Raw genomic sequence first — 27,254 nt, 5'->3', positions numbered from 1 at the left:
CACTCCCAGAGAAACACTACCCTAACCCATCACCCCAACCTTTGAAGGAAATCAGTTAAACAAATAATGAAAATTCTACTTTTCTTTCCAAGTGGCAGAGAGGCTAGTTTCCATGGGGAGAAGTTCCAGCTAAGATAGAGGGTAGTCTTCATGCTAAAGCAAGGACTAGCAAGCCCGGGAGAGGGAGGAAGAAGGGTGTGTGTGCGCACCTGGGTCTGTGCCCATCCAGAATTAGGTTTCAAAGGGGGAACTATTGTGCCTATGAAAACCTGAGTCATCAAAGTGCAAAGGGGGAAAAAGAATACAAAGAGAGGAGCAGTTGCGCAGGAGAGAGAGGAGGTCCCTTGAAAGGCAGTCATTTCCGCGCACTTTAAGGCAAACAGCTGGGCCCCCACCTGGAGTCTGGAAAGCCTTGCAGGTGAGGAGGCTGAGCTGGCTGCTCTGAGGCCCAGACCAGGAGGCAGCATGTGTTCTACATACACACTCCCTGGACCCATCTGGGGCTCAGCTGGGAAGGGATGAGACAGGGACCTGAGCTGCCAGATGCGATGCTCAGGGTCTCCAGGGGGTGTCAGAGAGTCAGGGCAACAGAAGGCGGGGCCCAGGACCCTCTCCTGGGAGCTGCTGGGGGTGGTATCTTAGTAGCAGTAGCCCCATGGGCAGAGGCAGCCTGCAGCTTACTGTCAGCGTGAGGGGAGGACAATGAGACATTTGAGAGCCTGCAGTGTCAGGCTGGCCATGCCTGGTCTCATTAGCCTTCAAGAAGGGGCCTGAGAAGAGGCTCTGGTGCAGGCCCAGGGAGGTAGGGTCAGAGGAAGGAGCCTGTGAGGGGTCTCAGGGGAGCTAAGCACCCACGGGAATTTGGCCCCAGCCAGGGAAAGATGAGAGAGAGGGTTCTTGCCTTATCTCCCTATTGCAGTCTTAGTTGGACAAGTTGGGGCCCCAGTGTCCCCTGGAGGTGGCCTAACTGCAAAGCATGTAGGCCACAAGGGGCTTTTCTGGGTTGCCCCAGAGGTCCCCTGAGCCCTTGAGGAGCTGGATACAATCAGAAGTGGGACCATATACTGCCCCCAACATCTCCCACCCTATTTCTCAGACTCTGTCCCCACTATTTCCCACTCTACAAGGCGCCCTGTCTTCCTGCTCTGTCCTCTCTCTGACCTTCAGGCTGGTGGTCAGAGGTCCTCTTGGCGGTCCTGGGACCAAAAGTCTCATCTCAGCACCCTGAGGAATCAGGGTCTATTTCCACGTCTGGTAAACAGGAACAGTAACCCCTGGCTGCCCACAGGCTGTCACAAGGGCACCCTCGGCAGTGCTCCCCCAAACTCCCCTAGGGTTAAACTCACCTGGGGTGCTTGTCAAGTACCCAGAGTCCTGTGCCCCATCCCAGAGCCACTGGATCTGGATTTCTGGAGAGGAAGTCTGGCAAGCTAGAGTTTTAGCAGCTTGAGAAATGTTGGAGAGGAGTGAAGCAAAAAGGCCCCATTCACTCACTCTTCTTGGTTTGAATCTTGCTCCACCCGCCACTGCCTAGCTACAGGACCTGGGGGAATTTGCTCCTCTAACTCAATTTCCTCATTGGTAAAATAGGTTCTCATTAGAGCTTATCTTGTGAGGTTGTTGTGAGGACTAAATACGAGGAGCAAGCCCCAGGCTGGCACAGAGAGGAGCCACAGTAACTGTGAGTATCACTACTGGATAGGCTTATGGAGTGAACGTGCTTTGTAGGCTGATAGATGAATTTTTTCTTCTCTTTATATAAAGTGGGCTCTGCCCTCTCTTCAATAAAAGACAGTGTCTGCACCAACCAATCCTCAAAACTCAAGTATAGAAACTGGATTGTGCACTTAATCAGGGTGGAATAGAACAGCCTGTGCCCACCCCCTCCGCTGATGGCTCATGAAATGGGCCAAGTGGGAGTGAGGCTGGCCTCCTGCAGCCCTGCACCTGGGCACCCTGCCCCATGAGGAGGAAGCAGGGCAGGGCCCTCTGTGCTCATACCCCTCTCCCTGACCCTTCCCTGCTTCAGGATTGCTGCCTTAAAAAAATTCTTTGACTGTTACCCCAAGTAGACCCACCCAGGATTTTACTGCATGCTGCAGCCCTCTTCATTCGTAAACCACCCCGTGGAGTCAGTCTGTTCAGTTCAAGGTGAAGATTTTAACTCAGGCTATTTATAATTCCTGCAATGGAGTGGGTGTTAGTTTCAAAGCAGTCACGCCAGATGTCAACTTAGAAGCTGAGAGGGAGACAAGCGTTATTATAAATTAATGTTGCCAGTGATTAATATTTGATATTTTTAACACACGTTCGTCTCAGAGGAAAAAAATCCTCTTTAATTAATGTGGCTAGATGTTGTGCTGTCCTTCCACTGACGTGGGATTACTGAAAATCTTTGGGTATAGCTTTGGGCAAAAATCTGACAGAAGAAAATAATTGAACCCTGACGTCAGAGTCAGAGTTTGATGCCCCAGTGTCTGTACACCTGTCTCCTTCAGCTGGGACTGTCGGGGTTGGGCATCCGCCAGTCTCCTTCCGCCTTCCATCCTTTCCCCTCGGGACCTCCTGCTCCCATTCTGGACTGGTTCAGGCTGGAGAAGACACTGGTTGGTTCCATCACGACCTGGGAGTCTGGAGATTTTTCTTTAGTTTGGGCTTTGCCAATATGTGAAGTGGCTCATCCTGTAGACTGTCACTGGGTGGGAGGAAAGGCTTGCCCTACAGACCTCTGCTATTTTGTCTGCACAGTGCAAAAACAAATGGTTGCTCTTATTTCAAAGCTGGTATATTTCTCCCCACATCCACATTTCCTGTATCTCTTGGAAAATGGCAAATCCTGGCATCCCTAGTGTGGGTTCCCACAGTGGCACTAACTTGTGATATTATCTTTCTTTTCAAATGTTCCTGAACCCGCCATTGATCTTGGCCTCCACTATACCTTCCTCAGGGTGGCCATCTGGTGGCTGGGGTTAGCATCTGACCTGCAGACAATTTGGTCTGCAGGTGTTGGCCTGCATTATGCTTAAAAAATAAATTGGGGCCAGGTGCATTGGCTCACACCTGTAATCCCAGCAGTTTGGGAGGCCGAGGCAGGTGGATCACGAGGTCAAGAGATCGAGACCATCCTGGCCAACATGGTGAAACCCCAACTCTATTAAAAATACAAAAATTAGCCAGGCCTGATGGTGTGCGCCGTAATCCCAGCTACTCAGGAGGCTGAGGCAGGAGAATCGCTTGAACCCGGCAGGCCGAGGTTGCACTGAGCCGAGATCGCGCCACTGCACTCCAGCCTGGGTGACAGAGTGAGACTCCGTCTCAAAAAAAAAAAAAAAAAAAAAAAAAAATTGGAAGGACACTGGGCCTGGTGGCTCATGCTTGTTATCCCAGAATTTTGGGAAGCTGAGGTGGGAGGATTGCTTGAGGCCAGGAGTTCGAGACCAGCCTGGGCAACATAGTGAGACATCTAAAATGAAACAATTTGGAAGATAATTAAATTAATTGCATTTTTTTCTTTTTTGATCTGGTTTCTCCTAAAATTATTTTTCAACATTTATTTTTAAATTTAGAATTTGAAGCACAATCTCTAGTATTTTGTAGGCCCATAAAATGTTACATGCCTACTCCTTAGTTTAGTAAAAATAGATATAATTTGGTAGAATCTCTGGTAGGTGATTTTTTTTTTTTTTTTTACATCAGCTAACATATTCTTCTCCATTACCTGCCTGGCCCCTGTGGTCATCTGGGCTTTCACCCTTGCCAATGTCACTGAGCCTCATGTTTCTCATCTGTTAAATGAGGCCTGAGAGGCTGGGGTAGAAAGATCATGGATTTTGGAGTTGAACTGGTCCTGGATTGAAATCCTGGCAACACTATCTTCTGATCTTGGAGCTGAGTAACGACTTAAGTTCTTTAAGCTTCATTTTTCTCATTTGTAAAATATAGATAATAGCAACCACCCTGCATGCTCTTGGTGATGATTAGATGAGAGGAGAATAATAAGAGCTTGCATTCATCAAGTGCCTGCTGTTGCCAGGCATCTTGCATGGCCTCACTGATCATCACAAAAATCCTACAAGGTAGAAGATGTTTCCAGATGAGGACGCCGAGGCTGGGAGGGATGACTGTCACAAGGGCAGAGCAGGGGCGCAGAGCACACAGTGGGCACTCAGGGACCCAGGGTTGTGTAAGAGACATTGCCAAGGTTGCCTCTAGTCCTGAAAACCCCATGATTGAGACCCTGTCCCTCTACTTTTCACAGTGACCAGGCCAGGGAGAAGTGAGTTTTGCAGATGTTCAAAGACAGAACATAAAACCTGAAGGCGTCCCTCTTTATATTCTGAGTTTTCAAAAGGTGCATATTCCATTCATTAGATTATAGTTTATGATATTTGGTTCACAAGAGTATACTGATTTTTATTTACAAGTAGACCTATTTTTTTACTGTCTTGTATATGTGACATAGAAGTTACCATTTTAACCATTTTTAAGGGTATGGTTCAGCAGCATTGAGTAAATTCATGTTCTTGGGCAAACATCACCACCATCCATTTCCAGAAATTTTTCATCTTCCCAAACTGAAACTCTGTACCCATTAAACAATAAATCCCCATTCTCTCCCTCGTCCCAGCTCCTGGAAACCATCATTCTACTTTCTGTCTCTGAATTTGACTCCTCTGTGTGCTTCACATAAGCGGAATCATACAGTATTTGTCTTTTTGTGACTGGCTTATCTCACTTAACATAGCATCTTCAAGATTCATCAATTTTGTAGCACGTGTTAGAATGTCCTTTCTTTTTAAGACTGAATAATATTCATATACACACACACACACACACACACACAGACATACACACATATGCCACATTTTGTTTATCCATTCCTCTGCGGATGGACACTTGATCCTACCTTTTGGCTATTGTGCATAATGCTGCTACAAACATGGGTATACAAATATCTTTTTGGAACCCAGCTTTCAATTCATCTGAGTGAACTGAAGAATCCCACAAGTGGAATTATTGAATCATACAGTGTTCTACTTTTAATTTTTTGAGGAATTGCCATACTGTTTTCCATAGTGGCTGCACGATTTCACATGCATACCAGCAATATACAAGGTTTCCAGCTTCTCTACATATTTGCTAACACTTGTTTTCTCTCCCTTCCTTCCTTCCCTTCTTCCTTCCCTCCCTCCTTTTCCTTCCTTCCCTCCTCCCTTCCCTTCCTTCTTCCCCTCTTCCCTTCTTTTGATAGCAGCCATCCTAATGTGTGTGATGTGATATCTCGTTGTAGTCTTGATTTGTATTTCCCTAATAATTAGTGATGTTGAGCATATTTTAATACGTTTCTTGGCCATTTGTATCTCTTCTTTGAAGAAAGCACTTCTATTCAAGTCATTGGCCCATTTAAAAATCAAGTTATGGCTGGGCGTGGTGGCTCATGCCTGTAATCCCAGCACTTTGGGAGGCCGAGGTGGGTGGATCATGAGGTCATGAGTTCAAGACCAGCCTGGCCAAGATGGTGAAACCCCGTCTACTAAAAATACAAAAATGAGCCGAGTGTGGTGGCGGGTGCCTGTAATCCGAGCTACTTGGGAAGCTGAGGCAGGAGAATCACTTGAACCTGGGAGGCGGAGGTTGCAGTGAGTCGAGATCACGTCATTGCACTCCAGCCTGGGCGATAGAGCAAGACTCTGTCTCAAAAAAAAAAAAAAAAAAAAAAAAAGGGAAAAAGAATAAATCAAGTTATTTGTTTTTTGTAGAAGTTCTTTACATATTCTGGATATTAGCCCCTATCAGATATATGATTTGCAAACATTTTCCCCCATTCCATGGGTTGCCTTTTCACTTCGCTGATGTGTGTCATTTCATGCACAAAGGTTTTAAATTTTGATGTAGTCCCATTTATCTATTTTTCCCTTTGTTTCTTGTGCTTTTGGTGTCATATCAAGGAGACCTCACCAAATCTAATATTATGAAGATCTTAAACATTAAATTTTGAACAAGTTTTCCTTCCCAACTACTAAGCGATTCCTTACAACTTTCTTTCTTTCTTTTTGAGACAGGGTCTTGCTCTGTTGCCCAGGCTGGAGTGCAGTGGTGCTATCTTGGCTCACTGCAGCCTCTACTTCCCTGGCTCAAGCAATCCTCCCTCAGCCTCAGCCTCCTGAGTAGCTGGGATTACAGGCATGCACCACCACCCCTGGCTAATTTTTGTATTTTTTTTCTGGAGACAGGGTCTCACCATGTTGCCCAGGCTGGTCTTGAACTCCTGGGCTCAAGTGATCCACCTGCCTCTGCCTCTGGAAGTGGTAGGATTACAGGTATGAGCCACAGTGCCCAGCACAAACTGTATTTACAAAGCAAATCAATCACGATCTCAAGATGTGTGACCTGGTGCTAATGCCTCATTGTCCTGCAGAGGGCTCGTGTTCTGTATGTCCATCTTCGTCATCCCATTTTAGGACTGCCCTGTCCAGTCTTGGTGCCTAGGTATTGTGTGGTGGTGGGGACAGAGCTGGAAGGGACCTGTTTCCTACCAGAGAAACTTCTCACCCCATCCTCCTCTCTCCCACTCTGCTTTCCTCTTCTTTTTACCTCCCTACCTGAAAAATACTCTGAAATGGGATTTAGGACCTGTCTGCTAACCCCACTTCCCTGCAGCCCCCAGTGAATCTGAATCCATTTGCCTGTTTCCCAGGGCAGGGCCCTAGGCTGTGAGTAACCGGCTCTCTCCCTGTCTAGTTTCCACCTTCTTCCTCTGGACATGCGGGGTGGCATGTGTCAAATTCATAAATATGGTTTTGGAGAGGCCTTTGGATTATCTCAATCTTTAAAATCTTTTTATTTAGACATAATTTCAAACTTGCAGAAAGAGTTCCTACATACCTTAACCCAAATATCAGAAATGTTGACACCTCACCACATTTACATTATTTTTCTGTCCGCTATTCCTCCCTCTCCCCTTCCCCTCTGCTTTTCTCTCTCTCACTCTCTCTAGGTATTAAAATATATATTATAATATATAATATGTAATATATTTATATATTTTATGTATAAAAATAAAACTTAAATATATATAAAATATATAATTATTGATATTTAATACATATGTATAAAGAAAACACATATCTATATAAATTATATAGAACATATATGTATGTTTTTCTTCCCCTGGATCTTTTAGGAAGCAAGTTGCAGACATAATACTCTTTTTTTTTTTGAGACGAAGTTTTGCTCTTGTTGTCCAGGCTGGAGTGCAATGGCGCGATCTCGGCTCACTGCAACCTCCACCTCCTGGGTTCAATCAATTCTCCTGCCTCAGCCTTCCAAGTAGCTGGGATTACAGGCACCCACCACCACGCCTGGCTAATTTTGTATTTTTAGTAGAGACGGGGTTTCACCATGTTGGCCAGGCTGGCCTTGAACTCCTGACCTCAAGTGATCCACCTGCCTCAGCCTCCTAAAGTTCTGGGATTACAGGCGTGAGCCACTGTGCCCAGCCTGACATAATACTCTTTACTTCAGTATTCCCCCCAAATCAAGGACATTTTCTTGTAAATATTAACATGAAAATTGGTACAAATATCGAAGTCAGGAAATTAATATCAGAACAATACTATCATCTGATGTAGACTATTTTGCCAATTGTCCTAATCATGCCCTTTACAGCAAAAGGAACATTGTTTTGGATTCTCTCTTGACACACAGGCAAGGGTGGGCTAGAGCCATGGCCAGCAGCCAGGAGGCTGGGTAGCCTCAGTCTTCCTCCCCGTGGTGGAGTCCAGTGGAGGCTCTACACCGCACCCTGGGCGAGAGAGAAAAGCCTGCCTGGTCCCGCCGGCGGCTGCCCAGGAGGAAAGTAGCCTTCATCCCCTGCTTTCCACTCGGCACCTTCTCTGCTTCCAGACATCTGCCCCCATCTCCACGGTGCCTGCTGGGCACTGTAGCAACAAAAATGCGAGTGTCAGCTCCGGCTTTGTGTTGTCACCATCCAGGGCCCTCATTCTAGAGTCATGCTACCTGAGTCTGAATCCTGGGCCTGCCCCTTACTGACTGTGATCTTGGGCAGGTTATTGAACTGATATGTGCTTCGGTTCCCTTAAAATGAGACAGATAGTACCTCATTTACAGGATTGTGGTGGTGTGTGGCTGGGAAGAAGTGATTTTATACATGTAAAGGGCTTAGGATGCTGCCTGGTCAGTGGCCGTGCTTGCCAACATTCATTGTTATGTGATCAAGCTTGATGCTTTGCTGAGGGGGCAGCTGAATCTCTCCTCACCACTTCCCAAATTATCTTGAAATGTTAGTGGCAGGAGCATCATGAAACTGATGTCTAGTCCTCTAGTTGGGAGCATCAAAGAGGGTCCAGACTAGGGGGAGGAGGATCTCCCAGGGGTCATCTCATCTCTCGCTCTGTATCTAAGTCAGCATCTCAGTGTTACCTTGATCAGTGCAGCACCTGTCAGCTGAGTTTCCCGGCTAGATCTGCTTAGGGATGTGCTAGATGCTCCCCAGGACTAGCCCCATTATATCCCTTCTAGCCAGCTGTTCTGAAATTTATACCTGGGGTTTGTTTTAATTAGGTATGGTAGGACATGCAGACATGGACATGATTGTCATGAAGGAAGAAGTTTATACTTACAGACCCCGAGACATAGGAGGCATGTAGGGCCACATTGGGAAGCACTGGGGTCAGTCAGGAGGTGGAGGTTGGTGGGGAGTTGTCTGGGGTGGTCAAGGGAAAGGAAATTGTGACATAGAGCCTTTATTGCATTATTACATGAAGGAATGGGTGACACAGGGTAGGTATTCTGAGTAAGCTTAGAATTGTATAGTTTGAGTAATTTCAGCAGACTCTGGGCTGGAGGAGTGGTATTTGACCCTGGGGTGGTTTAGGGCAGGGAGAAAATTGGCTTGCTTTTTGAGAGTTTGATAAAGGAGAGGGTTGGGGGTGTGGGCTGTGGGTGGGTTGGTTCGTATATCAAAGACAGGCTCACAGGAGAGTCTTTCGCCATGCCTAGGAATTAGCTAGTCCTGTGAGGGCAGTCTCTCAAGGATCAAGGCCCCAGATGCCAGAGCATCAAGAATATGGAAAATCAGAGAACATGATCAATATACCAGCTCATCCCTGGATGAAGCTCCCTGCCCTTCCTCATAGAGGCGAGTGCTCTACTCTCCCTTCCCCAGTAGCACTGGTCCGTAAGCCAAGGAAAGGACTCATGCATTGAATTATACTTAGTTGCCTACACGTCTGTGTGTTCCACTGGACTACAAGCTCCCTGAGGGCAGGGAGAGGAGCTTACTCACCTCTACATGCTCAGTGCTTGGCACAAGGGCCAGGTGACCTCATTGGCAGAGGAGGAGGTGTTGCTGTGGTGGGCCACAGGCCACTGACTGTCCATATGTGGGTCACCTGGGCACTTACTCCCTGATTTCAGCCACTGGAGACCTCTTTTGGGAAGGAAGTCCCATGGCCTCATTTGCTTACTTCTGTATATAGCTGTTGAGTGAATGGGAGGATGAATTTAACATTTACTGAGTGCTTATTTTAGGTCAGGCATTGTTCTAGGTGTTTAGAGTTACAGAGAAAATTCAGACAAAATTCTTGCCCTAGAGTTCTTAGTCCAGAGGGAGGCTGATGTGTAAGCCATCACTCAGCAGTGAGATAAGCACTCTGAGAACATCCCAGACCGAGGAGCAAACTGCGCTGGTGGTGGAGTGGGTGGTTTCTGCAGACAATGTGGGTGGGCTCAACAGAACCTGATTGTCTGCTTCCACTATACAGACAAAAAAGTGCAATCCTCAATTTTCCAGCCTACCTTGTAGCTGGGAGCTATAAAATGAAGTTCATCAGGCATGAGCGGTCTGCTGGTACTGCTTCTTCCCGCTTCCCCTTCTTCTTGCTTTGGGATGGGATGCGATGTTTGCTGCTGTAACAGCCATTTGCAGCCATAAGGAAAAGGCCAAATGAATCGCAGTGGTGTCCATTGAACCAATTCTGTATTTTTCTGGACTTCTTGTTTTGTGAGAAAAATAAACTGCTATTTAAACCACTGTAGTCAGATTTTCAATTACTTGCAGCCAAACCCATTCCTAATTGATCTCATAGGAGATATAAGAAAAGGCTTCACACAGGACATATCATTTTCTAAAATTATTTCTTTATTTATTTACAACAGAGATGGGGTCTCATTATGTTTCTCAGGCTGGTCTTGAACTCCTGGGCTCAAGTGATCCTCCTGCCTCAGTCTCTCAAATTGTTGGGATTACAGATGTGAGCCACTGAGCCCATGCCCAGCCCATAGGACATATCTTTTGAGCAGAATCTTGAAGAAGATGAGTAGGCAGAAAATAGAGAGAAGGGCATTTGGGCAGAGGTATAGCATAGGTAAAAGCACAGTGAGGGGAGAAGTTGCATGTCACGTTGAAACACATCAAAAAGTATTAGGTAAGTTTCTCCAAGATGGAGAGAGGTGGGGAGGGTGTTCCAATCTCAATGAAGCACTGAGCAGAGTGTGGAGACAGGATCATGCATGTCATGATTGAGGCATGATGAGTGTTTGTGCCTGGTTCCTGTTTGGGAAACTGCAGAGATGAGGCTGGGAAAGTGGATGGGGCCAGACTCCTGGTGGTCAGGAGCTTGGTCTGCAGGTCTCTGCTGGTAAAGGCTCCTGAACTGGGAGTGGCCTGATGAGGTGCTGGTTGACCAGCCTATGGGCTTCTGTCTGCTGGGTGCCGCCCTCCCTGCCCAGAGGCCTGCATGGTAGTTGTGGTAATTGCCTCTTCTCCTTCCTTCTATCCCCCTCTCCCTTCCCATTCAGGAACCAGGAATAGGTTTCACTATTGCTGTTTCTCAGAACTAATAATATGCTCTTCCATGAGCAGGGTGGGGCCCACGCCCCATTCTTTCTCCCAAGAGGACCTGGCAATTCCATCATGCATTGGGCAGAGGTTTCCAGGGCTCAGGCCACTTAATGCAGAACAAATAAGTGTGCAGGTGTGGAGGCTGGGAGTTATTCTCACCTAAATGTTCTGCTGACCTCAGCACGTGGACAGGCCATTACACCACGCACAGTGGCCATTTTGTGGGGAGGAAGAAGAAGGGTGGGGATTTCTACAAATGTGCGGGGCGACGTTTGTTAGGTCTCCACCTCCTGGGGTCTCTTCCACTTGAGCAATTGCTCTCTATTTGTCCTACAGTAAATGCCCCAGGGCCCCTTAGTCTTCTTCAGGCTCTGAGGCTTTTCAAGTGTGGACATGATTCAGTCATCTTTTGCTGAATTGCAGAATTCTAAAAATTCTAAAAAGTTTTTAGAAAAGCCACGATAAGATTTCATCACTGGTTACCTGGTGCTGGAGGGGGATGACTCCCCTTGGTCTAGATTCCTTGAGCCTGGGGACTGACCCACAAAGTGGCTATAACAAATCAGTGCCCAGGGACACCCTGTTTTGTTAGCAGTGGTAGTTATCTGTACAGGTCTGCAGCAACCTCAATTCTTGTCTACCCAGAAAAAAGAATTCAACTGAGGGGCAAAAGAGCAGAAGGAGAGACCAAGGTAGTTTTAGAGTAGGAGTGAAAGTTTATTAAAAAGCTTTAGTGCCGTAAGGAAAGGAAGGAAAGTACTCTTGGAAGAGGGCCAAACAGGCGACTTGAGACCAAGTGCGTGGCTTGACCTCGTGACTTGGGGTTTTATACATTGGCATGCTTCTGGGATCTTGCATTATTTCTCCCGACTCCTGAGATCTTATTGGGAAGCTGCTGATCACCAGTTCCAGGTGTTTTCTATCTACTAGGAGACTGCCTTTTGCTGGTGCTGGCTGTGACCAATTATTACTTTAGAGAGACAGTTAACAACCGCCTGACCATCACCTGATGGTCACCAAACACTCCTGACGTGTGTGTGGAGAGTCTTCTGCTGTACTCATACCTGGCTAGCTACCTACTGTAACACCTTGACATAAGCGTCTGATCTCCACTCAGATATGAGCATCAATAAAGATAATTCAAGTCAATTTATTGAGCATCTTCTATGCATTTGCTATGGACACAGAGACTAGGGAGCCCACCATCGGATGGGAGATGGAAGGATCTAATGTGTGACCCCACTGTGAAATGCACGTCAGGAGGAGGTCCAAAGGGATGATGCCGCATGCTGGAGGGGGCCAGGTGGCAGGGGAGTATAGCCCCTGGGAGTGCATGTGTGACCATCCTGGGCTCAAGTCCTGGGTCGACTGCAAAGTGGTGTGACCTTGAGCAAGTTACTTCTCCATGTCTCATTTTCCTCTTCCAAAGGCTTGAGGCAGAGATACTGAGAGGGTCATGTAAGGATCAAAGATAAGAGTGTCAAGTGCTGGCATGTGTTTGGCTTTCTACAAATGTGACTCACAGATGACTACAGTTGTGTGACTCTGAATGACTCAGTTCAATCCCTGGTTCTATTTCCTCATCTGTAAAATGTGAGATTTACAAGCTCATGGTGCTAGTCCAAATCTCAGGTGTGCACAGAGCAGCAGGTCTTTTCGTCTTCTATAAATCAGTTGAATTTCTGCAGTGTGCCCCCATCTTTCAAGAGCACAGAAAGAGGTGGCTGAGTCTGGCATCCAGGGCCATTGTCCAGGACAGTTTGCTGCTGAGTCAGGCTGGTGGTGCATCCCTCCCTTCCTCCCCCACTGGCCCTCCTGCCTATCCCTGCCTTCCTCCCTAAGGTTGAGAGGAAAATTAATCTTGGTCATTTTTGTCAATGCCCCATTGTTGTGCTTTGATCCAGGTGACTCTCCAGCATGCCAGGTCTTTCTTGTCCCTGCCCCAGCCCCCGTTGCTTCCATGCCCTGTCTGGGCCAACCTAATCTTCTGGAAGCTGCCTTAGTCATATTCCCCCAGACAGGCCACACAGCCACCCTTCTCTGGGCTTGCCACTTCCCGGGGCTACCACCAGGGAGCAGGGCTCAAGGCCCTGCCACTCGAGACCTGCCTGTCTCTCTTGCTTCTTCCTTCTGCATCCTCCAAGGAGCCTTGGGTTCTCATATGGGCTTAGGTTTCAGGCAACAGTGCCCTGAAAACCCTGCAGGTGACTTCTGTTTCTGCTCTGCACACACCTTTTGTGAGGCAAAGAAAGGCAGAGCAGGCTTTTCCTTTCATGAGATAAAGAGAAAGCAGAAAACAGATTTTCTACATACGTAACACTCTCAGAATATTATTCAGCCCACTAAAAATCTATAATATTTATGGTATATTTACTTAGTGTCAGACACTATGCATTTACTTCTTTAAAAATCTCCATTTCACAGGTGAGCAAACAGAAGTTTAGAATGCTTAACTAAGTTTCCAAGGCACCCAGCTAATAAAAAGTGGAGCTGGAATATAAACTTGGGTCTCTTTGACTCTTTTTAATTCTATCACATGACCTACCCTCCACCCTAAAAGCTTTTTGCAGTTCTTGGCCTGCCGGGATAAGCTCTCCTAATGCTTCATGCCCTCTGGGTCAGGTTTCCTAATAGTGTGTACTTGAATGCTGTTAGACTGACTCCAATCTTGTGAACAAACGCAGAGCAACCAGTGCTAAGGGATCTTTGATTCTTGGCTTTGAGAGTCACCTTCCAGTGGAAGAGTTGGCTGAGCCTGATGTCCAGGGTCATTGTTCAGGAGACTTTGTTGCTGGGTTCAGGTTGGATCACTGGTGACACGAGGCAAAGTGGTGCAGCCCTTCTTCCTCCTGATCTTGCTAATCCCAGAGAGCCCTAGCCCTAGATGCGGCAGACAGGGCCCATTGCACATGGTATTACTATCCTGAGGGGTGCCAAGAGGTGGGGAGGAGTGAGCTTGAAGCAGAGCTGCCTCCACACCTGATTTTGTAAACAACTGGGCCCTGTGGTGTAGTGTGCATTGTGTTAGACTAGGAGTCTCAGGACAGTTCCAAGCTCTGTCTTCATTACAGGCCAACCCTTTGACCTCTCTGAGCCTCCATCTCCTTGTCTGCACTCATTCATTTGCTTAACCAAACATTCCTTGAGCACATACTATGCATTACACTTGGTGCTGTGTGGCAGGAAGCACTGCTCAGAGGCAGGGCCATCAGCATGGGGCACGCAGGTCCTGGCCTGGCAGGGCGGCCACCTCAGGGAAGAAATCAGGAAGCAAATTGTGCTATTTAGTGTTGACTTTGATGTCTGCTCCTGGCATCTGGGGAGGGTGGGTGCCACAAGACAGCTGGATGTGTTTGTGGCCACTTCCCAGGGCATGAGGAGCGGCAGTGTCCTGGACTTTTGGGGACCTGGCCATCGGCTTTGTGAAGGGATGCGGCAGGGTGGGAGGCATTGCCATGGTGGGGATCAGATCTCGCCGCATTCCTAATTCTGTTACAAAACATCAGTTCTCTTTACTGGCCTTCTGAGGCTCCCTCCTTAGGTTCCCTCCTGAGGCCCTTGCAAATCAAATGTATGCAACTCCAGAGCCTGCCCCTCTCCATGGCACCAGTGTTTCTGGTGCCACCACATGCCAGCCTCTTTGGCTGCTCCTGCCTGCCCTTTCTTACATCCCCACCAGGCCTCCTTCTCCATGTGGACATCTGTCCTGCCAGGCATTGGGCAGCTGGCACTCCCACTCTCCCATGGACCTGAAGCCCTTGCCTTCCTATTTAGCCCACCTTACCCTTACACAGTCCTGATTTGCCAGCGTTAGCCTCCCCTGGTCCTTGGAACATGATCTTCTCCACCAGCTTCTTGGCCACAGCCCTTGTTTTCCTTCTTATCCTGACTCTCTCTCTGGCTACAAGCCTCAGAGAATCTCTGGCCTAGACTCCAGGGGCCTCTACTCAACACATCCCCTGCACATGTCCTTCTGAGGGGCTGTCTGTGTACGCTCCAATGGGACTCAGAGGCTGAGTCCTGGCCTAAGCTGCTCCCTACCGTATCCCTTCTTCTTCTATGTGGGGGCACTTGTCTGCCTTCCTGGTTCAGCCCTGCCCCGTTCTTCCAATGCCAGTGTGATCTGGCATCGATTTACCCCTCCCCTCCTCAGTACCCTTCCACCGTGGAACAGGGCATATGTCCCTAGGGGTGCATGTGCCTTGGGCCTGCCTTCTCTCTTAGACTGTGCTCTGTAGGAGTGGAGGGCACACCTGCTCTGTGCTCTAAACCCCAAGCTCCACTCACGGGGATGACAGAATGAACAATTCCTCTCTGCCGCAGATGCCAGTTTGAGGGAAGACCGAGTACCCCTGCCACTAGAAAATTGGGCTGGGGGCAGATTCATGGATAGGGCAGGCTACCAGCTTCCAGTGGAGTCAGATCATGGGAGGGGAGGCAGATAAGGTTGGAGTGGGATCTGTGGGGAACAGGCCTCTTACAGAGCATAAGGTGGAACATGGAACACATTTCTGGCAGTGCCTCCCCTGTGTTGGCTCGAGAAGTCCCGTCTGCAAGTGGGGAGCTGGTCAGAGAGGCCTATGTTGACATTTCTCAGCCTGAAGACCAGGCATGTATATCCTTCAACTTTGAAGTCCCTGGAATACAGATATTCTGAGACAACACTCAGAATACCTAAGACCCATGCTGATAAGGGCCACAGATGGCCTCACTCAGTGTGAGTGGTCCTTATCAGCATGGGTCTTAGGTATCCTGAGTGTTATCTCACTGTATTTGTGGAGTGACCTACAGTCAGGAGCTATCTCTGAAGTCTGGGCTTCCAGCCACAGGACACCTGGCTCCCTCTATAAAGGCTGTGGAGTGGGCTCTGGCTGGAGCAGTGGCCAGTCTGCAGTCCAGGATGAGGGACCTTGTGGTGTTCCTTGCAGTCTTTGCTCTCTCTGAGGTCAATGCCATCACCAGGTGAGTGTCAGAGCCCAGGGGAGGTCAAGGGCATCTCATCGTCCTCTCTGGGAGGTCTGTCCTTGGTCTTCCAGCCATTGGTCCCCCAAGGAGTCTTGGGAGATGTGCTGCAAGTTCCCAGGGTAACAGCTCCCTGTCAGTCTTGCCTTTGCATGCTGGGACCTTTGCTTCTGTTTACCCCAGCACTTCACAGTGTGGTGAAAAGAACAGGGAGCCAGATGGGCAACTGGGAGGATAGGGCATGGCTCTGGAGTCAAACTGCCTGGGGTTTGATCCCCAGCTCCATCACTAACTTAACTCTCTGTGCCTCAGTTTCCTCCTCTGTTCATAAAATTTGAATAATGGTAGTGTCCATCTCATAGGGATATTGTGAGGATTACAGGAGTTAATATTTAAAAAATGCTTCAAACGGTGCACACTGTAAGAGCTATGCATGCATTTGTTAAACAAAATAAAGTTCCCTATTGTACTAATCCTTTGTGGGTGAAGATCTCAGGTTCTCCTCCCAAAGTAATAACTGACATTGATTGAGCTGTTTGCTCCTAGGTGCTAGGCACTCCACTAAGCCACTAATCCTCACGGATTAAGTACATATTATCATTTGCAATTTACAGATGAGACACTGTTGTTTAGGAAGGGTTCCTAAGGAGGGTCCCTGAGCTGTCTGAGGCTGCATGGCTAGTAATGGAGGAGCTAGAACTTGGCCTCTGTGGATTTGCACTCTTGCCATGACATCACACGGTAATCTGCAGGTGCTCAGGTTTGAGTCTGGTCAAGCCCTGAGCACAGAGAAGCCCCAATCCCTCCCTGGGAAAGCTGGATCCCTGAAAAGGGGTCAGGGTGCTTTCAACTGCCCTGGAATCCTTGTGGCAGTCCTGAAAATAAAGTTCCTCCAAGTCCCAGGTGCGCTATCTGCCCCAGCACTTGGGATGTGAACAGCCTGTGAAAATCCATTCTCTCTGTGAGTTTTAACACTGCTGCCATTTATGGCTCTCAAAGCACATCTCAACAGTCTCACAGAGGAGGACCACGTGATTCTTAGAGGTAAAAGGGACTGTGGGAATCACTGAGTTCTACTTCTGTCTATAGGAGAGGAAACTAAGGACCAGAGAGGTTAAGCCATAGGGCTAGTCAAAGGCGGGGCCAGGAGAACGGCTGGAAAGGAAGGGGTTAACTTAAGGGAGTTGAAGCTCAGAGGGCTTTGGGGAGCCACCCAAGTTGACACAGACAGGGCAGCGCCAGGTCTAGAACCAGTTTCTGCATTTCCTCTCTTGATCTCTTCACTGTTGATCTGCCTCCATCATCTAAAACTCAAGCTCTCTCAGGAGGCCCCTGTGAGACCAGGCTCTGTGCTGAGAAACGCTTTGAGAATTTTCCACTCGTCTTAGGGAAAAAGCTATTCAGAGAGCGGAGAAAGGGTATTGACAGAGGGCAGGATCATTGTCGTAGCATTTGTCAGCTTGTGGGAGACACCGTCTTTCACTGCAGACAGTGGGCTCCCGGGGGGCAGAGACGGTGTCCTTTCCAGTGTTGTGTCCCCTGTGCCCTGTACAGTGTCTGGCACAGCAAGAATTTGGTGACTGAATGAGTGATAATGTGCTTAGTGCTTTTCAAACCATGGGTTTTGAAACTTATTAGTGGGTTGCAAAATGCCTCTAATGGGTCTCCACCAGCATTAGAAAAAGAGAAAGCAATATAAAATATGAGAGTGCACTGCAGTTAGCAAGGATAGGCATTGATTTTTGAACCGATGTAAAATACATTTCTTACTTTGAGTTATGATTTAAAAAAAGTTTGAAAGCCCTTGGCCTGGGGTCAGTGGGCCATTGATCAGAAGGCTGGCTGGGAACAGAGTGTACCGAGTGGTTTATGGAGCCCACTTCTGGGAGGCTGGGCAGCCTGTGGGAGATGCAAACCCTCCTCACGAATTCTTCCCCATCTCCTCAGGGTTCCTCTGCACAAAGGGAAGTCGCTGAGGAGGGCACTGAAGGAGTGCAGGCTCCTGGAGGACTTCCTGAGGAATCACCATTATGCAGTCAGCAGGAAGCACTCCAGCTCTGGGGTGGTGGCCAGCGAGTCTCTGACCAACTACCTGGATGTGAGTGGCTCTGCCAGCCTTTCCACTAACGAAGTGGAAAGCGCCCCTTGGCCCCTACCTCACCACAGCTGTTTCTCTTCGAGAAATCTTGGAGTCTGTGGTAAAGGCAGTCTCCCTGCCCTCAGTCAGCTCCACGAGGGGCTGGTCGACCCAGAAAAGACAGTGCTCCTGCCTGCCAGCTCTGAATGCCACCACCAGGAGGGTCTGAGCTCAGGCGCCTTCCTCACACAACATCCCCCAAGAGTGCATGAACTGCGCACCCGCCCCGCCCCCCCCACCTACCATCCCAACCTTGCACCTGCCTTCCCGGCCAGGGAAGTTCTGTCTTAGTCTGGCTCAGCAGGGATGGAGACAGCGGGTGCCATTCTGCAGCTGCCCAGGACGTGGCTGCCAGCTTGCTCTTCCTCCCACCCAGGACCCAGGCTGGAGTGCCCCTGGTTCCTGTTCTTTCCTGGAGCTTGTCTTTCTCTCAGCCGTCACTCTTGCCAGTAAACAACCAGCCTTTTTTCTCTTCTGTGCTCTCATTTCCTTATCTAGGTCATCTTCGCCACCCGCCCCCAGCCTCTGCTCTGACAGTGGGGAGAGCTGGCGAGGAGGCGCGCGTGGCAGGGGCCACTTGGGCCAGAACATGGAGCCCACACCTAGCTGATGCCCCACCTCTCTGTCCAGATTCATTTTTGCCCTGGCAGGGGTGGCCCATGTCCCACCCAGGCAGGATTTAAGTTTAGGACCCAGGTCTGCTTCTGAGGCTGATTCCAGCAGTGGTTGCAGGACTTGTGGAAGGATGAAGCCAAGTGTGTCTGGGGGTGGGAGCCCAGGTGAGGGCTGGAGGTCAAGAACCCTCTTCAGTCTCTTCCCCCTCCTTGAGACACCCAGGTCTCTGGGCAGAAAGCACAGGGCCTCCACAAGGGCCCCTGCTCCCTGCCCACCGTTAATCCACACCCTCCTGCCCCCTGATGCTCCCACCTCTGACCCAGTGCCATCTGTCTTCAGTGTCAGTACTTTGGGAAGATCTACATCGGGACCCCTCCCCAGAAGTTCACCTTGGTGTTTGATACAGGCTCCCCGGATCTCTGGGTGCCCTCTGTCTACTGCAACAGTGATGCCTGTTGTGAGTGACCGCCCGCTCCTGACCCAGCCCCTCATGCTTGGATGCCCCGGCCGAGTGGCCAGGGTGGTCAGGGTGGCCGGGGGGAAACATGGGGTGGCAGGACAGCAGGCTCTGACCTTCCCAGCCTCCTAGTTGTGGTTGATCTCCTCACTCATCCTCCCAACTGGCCACAGACTGGGAAGATTTGAAAATCATGGGTTTTAGTTAAAAATTAGGGACCTTTATTTTATTTTTTGTCTCTACTGGGAGCCAAGGCAAGCTGTTTACCCTTTTGGATCCTGAATTTTCCTTTCTATAAAATGGGGCTATGATGTGCCAGCGAGTGCTGGGAGAGTAAAGTGAGAAGGTCTATTACAAATAATGAATACATGCTTAACACACGTTAATTATTTATTTCTCCACCAATCCTGGGAGATTGGTGCTCTTTTAATCCCCATTTGACAGATGAGGAAATTAAGGTTTGAAGAGGAAAAGGGACTTGGCTAAGATTGCTCAGCTGGTAAAAGCAAAACATCTACGGAATCTTCAGCGGGGCTTTTCCCTTTCATTTTTGAGTAGAAGCTACGTAGGTAGCACTGGAAGTCAGAGAGGTAGGGCAAGCAGCAAAGAATCATGTTCTTTTTTAAACTGTGGGACCAAGGCTTTAGAAAGAATGGGCTGCTTTTTCTCTATAGAGAGAATTGCCAGTATTGAGGCCATATTCTTACAAGGCCTGCTGAGGGGTTCGGCCCTGGCTGGCACCGTGAGTGGTGAGAAGATTCTAAGGGCCCCACTAACTCTGGGTCTGTGTTTCAGAAAACCACCAACGCTTCGATCCGTCCAAGTCCTCCACCCACAGAACATGGGCAAGTCCCTGTCCATCCAGTACAGCACAGGCAGCATGTGGGGCTTGCTGGGCTATGACACTGTCACCGTAAGTGGTGCTGCGCTGGCCAGTGCTCACTGTGCCTTTCCCACCAGCCACTCTCTGCCCACACAGTCCGGTGGGCCACACCTCCGCTGTGCTGAGGAGCCCTTTAGGTGCTGCCTGCCCTGGTGGCTCAGGAGGTAAGGAGAGGGATTTTAGCCAGCAGCCAGCTGTCGGTTGTCCCTTCCTCCCGCCTCTTCTTCCTGTGGCAGCACCCAGAGCCCCACCTGAGGGCCCTCTCAGGTCCGGGTTCCCATCTCCCTGATCCTTTTCTATGCATCCTTGACACAGTTAGTTCCGAATTCTGAGCTGGTGCCAGGACTGAGCTCTTCAGTGTCCTATGTATAGTCTTATTTTTAAATTTTGTTTTTCCAACAGCCCTTTGAGGAAGATGTCATTATCCTCGTTGTTCGAATGAGGAAACCGAGGCTTGTAGTTGATAACTTACCTGAAGTCACACAGCTGGTGCCTGGGGGAGCTGAGTGTGGGACCTCGCCTCTGGCTCTCAGAGCAGTGCTCTTGGTTTGACTTCATGCTTTATAAGTCAGAGCAGCATCTTCTTTCAGGTCCGAGAGCACCCATCCCTCTAGGATAACGGTTCCCCTTTCCCTTGACTCTTTTTGGCCTCCAAAGTACCTAATACAGTGATGGGCACATAGTAGGTACCCAGTGGATGTTTGCTTCTTTCTTTCTTTCTGCATGCACCATCTGACGTGAAAACTCTGGCGGTGTCTCTCAGTGCTGACCACCTTGACTTTCCTTGGTCTCTTCCTTGGGTCTGGCTGAAACCTTTCTTGCTTTGAGTCCAGAAGGGCACGGTCCTTCTCTGTGGACAGTATTTTCCTCACTGGGCAGGTGCCCACCAGGGTGCTCTGCTCAGGCCTCCTCGGGATTCCATGCCAGACAGCAGAGGCCTCAGGGCTGCTTGCTGAGCTGGCCAGCAGTCAGGCCTTTGACAGCCAATTCCCCTGCCCAGTCCTATTTCCTCTGCTGGCCTGAGCCATTCACTTTCTTCCCTGCTATTTTCGGTGCGTCTTCACTGGAGAGCTGGCCCAGTGCCTGGAACCTCAGCAGTGCTGCAGTGGGCTGCTATCACTCACTACCTTGGGCAGGGGGTCGGGGAAAGCCTCCCTCAGGGGTCTCATGTGGAAGCAGGACAGGTGTCCTGACCACTTTGGGACAAGAGGCAGTAGTGGTCAGAGTAGGCTGGTGGATACATTGGGCATCTGAAGAAGTGGGCAGATTAAGAAAATATTTTGGAGTTAGCACTTTCTTAGCATAGTGCTGATCCATATTCAATAATCAAACACTTAGTAAATGTCAATAAATGTTCAGTGTTAGTATTATTTAGTCAAAGCCCTGCCTTGAGATGTGAGATGTAGGTATTATTATTCCCTTAAACAGATAAGGGGATTGAGGCTTGGGCAGGTACTTGTCCAAGGTCACACAGTCAGCACATGGCAGAACAGGAGCCTACACCTGGGTCTTGGAGACATAAAGCGTATGCATGTTCTTTTTGGACTTCCTGCTGCTTCTATGGCTTTTGGCTGGGAGGTGTTCCAGGCACAGCTGGTGGGAGGGCTGCAGGCCTGCAGAGGGCCTTGGAGCATCCCTCATTCTGCCCCCTTCTTTGAGCTCAGTCCCAACTTTTGCACAATGAGCACCAGGGTCTGTGTCCACCTTGTCCTCTGTTCCCCTCCTCCCCTGCCTCATTAGAACGATTCCTCAAGATCATTGCACTAACTGCCGGGAAAGGAGAGGTGGGTTTTTTTTGTTTTGTTCTTTGTTTTTGTTTTTTTCTCTCTGTTAAGGGCAAATAACTATGTTGCCTATAAGAGGAAAGGAACTGGAACTGCGATACTGGCTCCTGACCTGGGACTGGCTGCCCTCATGCCTGGGATGTTTCTGTCTCTGGCTGCAGGACCTAGTGGAGGTCATGATTCTCTTGCAGGTCTCCAACATTGTGGACCCCCACCAGACTGTGGGCCTGAGCACCCAGGAACCTGGCGACATCTTCACCTACTCCGAGTTTGATGGGATCCTGGGGCTGGCCTATCCCTCCCTTGCCTCTGAGTAGTCAGTGCCAGTGTTTGACAACACGATGCAGAGGCACCTGCTGGCCCAGGACCTGTTCTCAGTCTACATGAGCAGGTAAGAGCTGTGCCCAGCCGGGGCCTAAGTTTGATGTCCTTGTAAGGACTGTCGGCTGAGGAGAGTGTCCACTCCTTGGGGACACTCAAGGGTAGTCGCCAGCATCCAAGCAAACCTTCTCCTTTCCAGGCACATCCAACCTCTTGTCCAAAGGCCCATGATACGGTCATTTATACAGCCAGAGTTCACTGGATCAAAATTTGACTTTCCTTTCTGGCACTCAAAAAACAAAGCCCGATTCCACCTCTGCACAGGGGCTTTCGAGTTCTTTTTCCCAAAGTGGCAGGGCCTCAATAACCATTTGCTAATGTCATTGAGATGCACAGACTTTTAGAGCTGACTCCAAAGGAGTCCAACCTACTCCTTTCACTAGGGAGGAAGCTGAGGCTTGGGGAGGGACCAACACCCTGAGTGGTGGCGGCGGCTAAGCCAGGCCTGGAGCCTGGGGCTCCTGCTCCCAGCCCTGTGCTTCCTACTCTACCTCCCTGCACCCTGTGATGATGCAGCTTGGCTCAGACAGAGGGGAGGATGGCAGGGAGGAGAGAAAGGGACCCTCCCCAGGAGAAGTTGCTGGATGGCCGAGGCAGGAGAATGCAGTTAGGGGGCTAATTAGTGCATTCACTCATGCATTTATTCACCCAGTAGATACTTACTGGGCCCTTACTATGTGCAGAGGCTCTGCCAGAGATGGGGACACATCAGCAGATAAGACAAACTGGCAGTTAACATTTTAGCAGGAGAAGCAGACAGCACACCATTACATACACTATTGTAATCAAACAGTGTGATAAGGGTGCAGCAGGGGAGATTTGGGTGTGTCAGAGGCTGAGTAACAGGGGAAGCCCCAGCCGAGGGCAGCCAGGGCAGTCTTTGCTGAGGGAGGAGTGGGTGCTGTCTGGGGAGAAAGCGTGTACCAGGGCTGGGAGCTGGGATGGGCTGGATGAGTTCTAGGAGCCCAAGGCAGTGCTCCGGAAGTGGGTGGGTACAGTGTATGTTTCCCAGCCATGTGTGAGACACGGCCCCAGGAGGAACAGAGGGGATTTGCGTTTGGGTGGCAGTTTCAATCCAAAGTGTAGATTTTGTTGAAGACCTCCTTTCCTACTAGAGGCAGAAAGCCCTGGGTGGCGGCTGACAGGGAGTAGGAGCCTAGGGAGACAGCTGGGCACACTCAAGGGTGGCTGGGGCACAGCCTGGCAGTCCCAGGACCTGTGGGGTGGGTTACTTCCTCTGGGGTTGGGGTGGGGGCTGCAGCGCTCAGGAGAAAGGATGCTGCCGCTGACTTCAGAGAAAGCCCAGCGGACGAGGAGCCAGAGGGGGGCTGGAGACCTCATCTGAAGCGTGGGGTAGGGGTGGGGCGGAGGAGGGTGGGCTGGATCTCAGTGGTGTCCGCCCCAGGGTGGGGCTGGGCACCACTTTCCTGAGCCTCGCTGAAACAGTGCGCTGCGCCTTGGTTTCAGGAATGACCAGGGGAGCATGCTCACGCTGAGGGCCATTGATCTGTCCTACTACACAGGCTCCCTGCACTGGATACCCATGACTGCAAGAATACTGGCAGTTCACTGTGGACAGGTGGGTGAGCGGCCACCCTGTGTGGGCCTCAGCCAGAGGCTGATCCAGGTGTGGGGATGTGAGGGCCCGGGCGTCAGGCCACCACACTCTGAGGACTGCAGCACAGTAGCTGGTAAGACCACCCATGAGAAGCTGAACTAGACACTTCCAAGGTCGGTGACCTTTGTCGGTGCTAGTGCCACATATTCTACCTGTGCTTTATGAACAAGACCAGCTGCCTTTCTGGGGCATCTACTGCCTGCTAGGCGCTGTGCTGAATGATTATATGACTGTCTCATTTATTCCTCACTGAGACACCATGAGGCGGGTGCTACTATTACCCCACTTTATAATGGACTAACATTGAGTTTGAACCTCAGGACCACCTCTTGAGGAAGTCAAAGAAGGGGTTATTAATGTACCCATTTTGTAGATGGGAAGCCTGAGTACACAAAGGTTGGGTAACTTGCTGGAGACACACAGCAAGTAAATGGCAGAGCAAAAACTTGAAACCAGATCTCAGACAACGAGTATGCTACTCGCTCTACTCCTTAATGTGGGTGAATTTGTTGTTTTATTGACGTTTCTGTCCCATGGAAAGTGGGATGTCCTCAATTTAGCCACTGAATTGGAAGAAAATGGTTTTAGGTTTTTTCTCTGGGCTCAGAAAGTACTGGGGCCTCCAGGAAGGGGCCCCAGGGAAGGGGCTGAGGGCTGGGGGCCTTCCCTCCCTACTGCAGATCCTGGCAGGGGAGGGTAGGAAGGACCTGGGGAGGGAGGGCTGGATGAGGCCATCTTGCATACCCTCGGAAGTGTCATCATTGATGGCGTGGTGGTGGCCTGTGACGGTGGCTGTCAGGCCATCCTGGACACCGGCACCTCCCTGCTGGTGGGGCCTGGCAGCAACATCCTCAACATCCAGCAGGCCATTGGAGCCACTGTGGGCCAGTACAATGAGGTGAAGTCATGCCCCACCGCCCCACAAGGTTGCCTTGAAGTGGGGGCCCCTTCACACAAACGAGATGATGCAGGGGTGGTTAGGGAGCCCGTTTCCCAGCCTAGGTTGGGGTTTCTCCGGAGGCCTCTGCTGGGGCCTTTGGCTTTGGCTTCATTGCCGTGGGAGCCTCCATGCCTCAGGTAGCGGCTGCCGTCTGACCTCCTGTTCCTCTGGGAGTGGTGCCCTCCCTGACGCGCTGGACTGTACTGTGCCCCTTCTTCCTCCTCCACCCCCGAGTCTGTTCTTCTCTCCTTGACAGCCAAATGCTCCCAGCATCCCTGTGAGCTCTGGCTGGGCCTAGGTGGGGAGACACAGAGGCAACCCCCTTGGGTCCCAAGCTTGGGTCTGTCCCTGGGTTGATGACAGCTATGACTCTTTTGAGAACCATGTCTCAGGACCAGGCCTCACCCTGAGAGCCTCCCTGTGGTCCTAGGTGTAGGCAGGGCCCTCTCCCCACCCCATGGCTCGTGGGGTGGCAGGAGGGGTTCTGGGCCCTTCCAGAACCCCTTCAGTCAGCTTACTTACTCGCCGCTTCTAAGAGGACCTCCCTTGGTTCTTTAGTTTGACATCGACTGCGGGCGCCTGAGCAGCGTGCCCACGGTTGTCTTCGAGATCCACGGCAAGAAGTACCCCCTGCCACCCTCCGCCTACACCAGCCAGGTATGAGTCTCAGAGGGGAAGCCTGGGCTCCTCCTCCTTCTTCTTCACCAGCTTCCTCCCCCACTCCCCCAGTTGGGCCCCTGGTGAGGCAGTGATGGTGGTGATAAGAAGTGGTGTGGACTCCACAGAGAATGGAGGGGCATGCGTTTGGACCAACTGGCCTTTCTGAGTGGGCCATGTTGTCCTGGGGCCTCATTTGTGGCCACTTCAGCCTCATCCTGGGAAAAATGGGGAACAGGAGGGGCGGTGTGCCAAGGTGTCAGGGAGGGTGGGGTAGGCAGGTCCACATCTACCTATGGAAACCTGCCTCCACTGCTCAAGCTTCTAAGTCCCGGGGCCTAGAGCTCTGTGCAGGGTTTGCTTAGCCAGCCTGGGCTTTGTGGGCCCCAGCCCTTGGCCCCACTGACCACTGAACTCCACCCCCCAGGCCTGCTCTGGCTGGTCATCAGGGCAGTAGGTGCTGAGAGCAGGAGGCAGGGGCTGGGGAGGACGAGAGATGGGGAGTGGAGTCCAGTGCAGGGAACAGGACTCAGGATGCCAGAACCCCACCCAGTGATCCTAGATTATGTCATTTTATTTTTTGAATCTGAATTTCTTCATCTGTTGAGAGATGAATCCAATACTTGTTTATCTGGGAAGGTCATTTCAAGGATAAAATGACGTCACAGAAGAGGAGGAGTTGTGGATGAGGTATAAATGCCTATCTTTAGGCACAGCAAATGGGATTGGGACCAGCGTCATCTCTGCCTTGCCTTCCCCAGGACCAGGGCTTCTGCACCAGTGGTTTCCAGGGTGACTATAGTTCCCAGCAGTGGATCCTCGGGGATGTCTTCATCCGGGAGTATTACAGTGTCTTTGACAGGGCCAATAACCTTGTGGGGCTGGCGAAGGCTGTCTGATTGCATCACTGGCCACGGACCTCAATGTGACCAAACACACACACGCACATAGATGAGATGTGCAGGCAGATGGTTCCCAATAAACACCGCATTTCTGCAAAGCCTGACTTCCCTTGTTGTCACTGGGGCTGAAGCTCTGCGCCGTTGTGGGGGTGGATGTGACTGCCAGGTGGTGTGTGGGCACAGCAGGAACTACATGGTGGGAAGGGTTGGTGGGTGGAGGCTACCTGGAGGGCAATGACTATTTCAAGCTCAGGTCAGGGAAGACCAAGGCGTGCCTTACCTACCTGTCCTTCACTCTAGAGCTTTCTGGGCAAAGGGCACAAGAGGGGAGACCCTCGCACGATAAGACCCATTTGTTCCTGGGGAATGAGAGGTAAGGGCATGGTGGTGTGGGGATGTATAGGGAACACTTGGCCCCTGGAGAGGAAGGTTCTAGCTGTATTAAGAGAGGGGCCTCAGTGCTGTTGGAAGAAGCCAGATGAAAGAGTGAGCAGGGAGCACGGGGAAAGATCGTCCTAGGCTGCCATCCACCCTGGGGGAGAGCCACAGTCCAGACTCCCATCCTCAGGCTCAGGGGCTCAGGCCCTGGCAGTGGTCAGAGCGGTGCCATTGCCGATGGCAGGTTCGTGTTAACCTGGCTTTCAGAGGCTGATGTGTCAAAGCCAGATGCCAGTGTTCAGAGTTCCTGTGAGTGCCCAGGCTCACAGAGCCCTGCACATTCTCCTGGGAGAGAGCCACGCAGGAAATCCAAATATTACCGGGTCACACAAGGGGATTCAGGTGGCTTTAGGAAGTTTTTCTCAGTGATGCTACTCTAAGGCCCCTCAGCTACCTTGGGAAGGAGGTGGACAGCTCTTGGGGAGATCACAGTGCTTGGAGTCCTCTTGGCAGACTCCTTGGACAGTGCTCTGCTGGGAGCTGCATGTGTCTGCTCTCCAGCCCTCCTCCCTTTTTCTTTGCACCCCCCGCTTTAGATAGTCTTTTTTCCCATCAGGGGAAGACAATTGACCAGGCCTTTGTTTTCTATGTCATAGCTAGTCTTGTCCCCTCTGCT

The 27,254-nt window shown here is 50.3% G+C and overlaps 2 long non-coding RNA genes and 1 pseudogene across 3 annotated transcripts; 2 read left to right on the top strand and 1 right to left on the bottom strand.

Moving 5' to 3' along the window:
• Positions 1 to 7,616: 7,616 nt before the first annotated feature.
• Positions 7,617 to 8,727, bottom strand: LOC107974016 (uncharacterized). The gene is made up of 2 exons (XR_001716575.3): positions 8,643 to 8,727; positions 7,617 to 7,940 (listed from the first exon to the last, which is right to left on the bottom strand). It is a non-coding gene; the product is annotated as an uncharacterized LOC107974016 (long non-coding RNA).
• A 42-nt stretch (positions 8,728 to 8,769) lies between these two features.
• Positions 8,770 to 10,058, top strand: LOC107974014 (uncharacterized). 2 transcript variants are annotated; one of them, XR_001716573.3, is made up of 3 exons: positions 8,770 to 8,872; positions 9,022 to 9,160; positions 9,786 to 10,058. It is a non-coding gene; the product is annotated as an uncharacterized LOC107974014 (long non-coding RNA). The 2 variants fall into 2 exon arrangements; XR_010148967.1 differs by lacking the exon at positions 8,770 to 8,872 and having other exon boundaries at positions 8,893 to 9,160.
• A 5,706-nt stretch (positions 10,059 to 15,764) lies between these two features.
• On the top strand, positions 15,765 to 26,304 carry CYMP (chymosin, pseudogene; annotated as a pseudogene).
• Positions 26,305 to 27,254: the final 950 nt, after the last annotated feature.

Source organism: Pan troglodytes, chromosome 1, assembly GCF_028858775.2.
Source record: "Pan troglodytes isolate AG18354 chromosome 1, NHGRI_mPanTro3-v2.0_pri, whole genome shotgun sequence".
NCBI classification, from domain to species: domain Eukaryota; kingdom Metazoa; phylum Chordata; class Mammalia; order Primates; family Hominidae; genus Pan; species Pan troglodytes.
The sequence above is the reverse complement of the archived record's forward strand: the minus strand, read 5'-3'. Positions and strand labels throughout refer to the sequence as shown.